Raw genomic sequence first — 2,313 nt, 5'->3', positions numbered from 1 at the left:
CAAACAAGGGATTAAGCCGATTACATCGACCCCAGTGCGTAATTGGTACTTAATTTATCGACCCCGAAAGGATGAAAGGCAAAGTCGACCTCGGCGGAATTTGAACTCAGAACGTAGCGGCAGACGAAATACCGCTAGGCATTTCGCCCGGAGTGCTAACGTTTCTGCCAGCTCGCCGCCTTAAAACACCCCATTTCTATTTAAATATTACATAAATTTCGGGTGCGGTCCCAGGAATTTTTTCGAAGGGAGGGTACAAGGTCAGATGGTAATACAATTCCAGGAGAAAAGGGCGTAATAACATTATTTAGAAGGGTACACTTCTTTTCTTGAGGAGTGGGCCATGTGCCCCTCAGCCACTCCTATTGAGTCCCCCCTCCCCCCTCCCGAGTTTCTATTATTTAGTTGTGATAAACAACTTCACTGACATACTGCATATCTTGAACATTTTTATGTAAACTTGACGGGGCCCCACTGAAATAGTAAGAGCACGTACCGCCCGGGGCAGCCTTTGAGTTTGCACAGGTCTCCGGGAGCCCCAAGCTTATAAAGATCTAAAAGCGGAGCCCATCCCTTTCCGAATCTAACTACAGACGATTTCTTCCAGAAAGAAGTCGAGTGACAAAGCGAAAAGAAGAAGTAACACCATTTCCGGATTGGTAGTTTATTTATCGGCCCTAAAATGATGAAAACTAAAGTTGACTCGGAGGAATTTGAACGCATAGTGCCGGAAGCCGGAATGAATACTGCAACGATTCTCTGTACGATGCCCGATTAAACTCGGCAAGCTAGATATAATGACAAAATGATGATAAACTCAGTTAGATATGATGACAAAATGAGATATTTCGCTGGGTAGTTTATTTTTTAAGATGTATCGTCTGCTGTTATAATGGGCGTTAGATTCAGTACAGATTGTAGTGAGCCAAGTTAAATATTTAGTAGTAGTAGTAGTAGTAGTAGTAGTAGTAGTAGTAGTAGTAGTAGTAGTAGTAGTAGTAGTAGTAGTAGTAGTGGTAGTAGTAGTAGTAGTATCTAATTCTGTGCTTCATGGTTAGTTGTACTTTTCGTACGCCTTGGTTTTCATAACACCCAATTCTTTCTGTATAAAAAAAGAATGCAAGAAAAACATCGCTGTTGCTGAAAATACGACATGGTCTGATTACCTCTAAAAATTGTCTGACTTCATGTGAAAGTTTGACAATTGGCGAGGAAGAAAAGGGAAGTGTATGGTGTTCATACCTTTTGTAAGCGTACTAATCGACGTGGTTTCAGCTGAAAATCGAAACCGGATTACAGGATCGTTTTTCCCTAAACTTACCACTGCACTACGACACCTTCCAGAATTACCCCACACGTGACATCCAGAGATCTCATATAGTCGGCTAAATGCAGGAATTAAGAGATTGTAAAATGATGAATTTAAATTTTGCTTAATAACTGTTCTTACTACAGAAGATGAATCCCACACAGCTTATTGAATCTTGTTCTTGAAAATTAGATATTTGTTCAGCAGAGATCAATAAAAGTAGCAATATCTTCTTCTCGTGCTCTACAACACAACACAGGCTCCAATGACGACGACTGACTATAAATGGCGACCGTCCTATCTTTCAAAATAGATATAATTACTTTCATGTAACGAATTAGGGTACGATCTTGAAACGGATATAAACCAAAACTATGCTTCAAAATATTCTTTCTATATTCATTCATCATGGCCGCCAGTTTCTTTGAATCATCTGCCACATCTTATTCAGCAAATAACTCCACTGATAGTTAGCTATTGATTAATGCCTTATCTCTCACTCTCTCATTTTATTTTATTTTTATTTTATATTTATCTACCCAATATATTATTTCTTTCTCTCTCTCTCACTCTTTCCGTCTCTCTCTCCCTCTCTCATTTTCCCCTTTATTTCTTTCCGTTATCATCGTCATCGCCCCGACTACTTTTACATTATTATGCCTTGTGAAATAGGTTAGAGAGTATTTTATCTATATGTAATACATACATGCATATACACACGCGCGCGCGCACACGCGCGCACACGCGCACACACGCGCGCGCGCGCGCACGCACACACACTCACTGGCGAATTGGTAGAATCCTTATATTGAATTATATGAAAATAAGAAGTCTACCGACTATAGAGCCAGAATAATCGTGTCGTGATAATTATTCCGGCTTTACGTTCTGAGTTCGAACCTAGCCGAGGTCACCTTTGCTTTTCCGGGAACGATAAAATAAGTACCAACCCAATGCGGTTGATTGAGAAAATTGACCTTTTGAGTGCGGAAACACTCTTGCAT

The sequence above is a fragment of the Octopus bimaculoides genome, chromosome 4 (genome assembly GCF_001194135.2).
Source record: "Octopus bimaculoides isolate UCB-OBI-ISO-001 chromosome 4, ASM119413v2, whole genome shotgun sequence".
Taxonomy (NCBI): domain Eukaryota; kingdom Metazoa; phylum Mollusca; class Cephalopoda; order Octopoda; family Octopodidae; genus Octopus; species Octopus bimaculoides.
Note: the sequence above shows the minus strand (reverse complement) of the source record.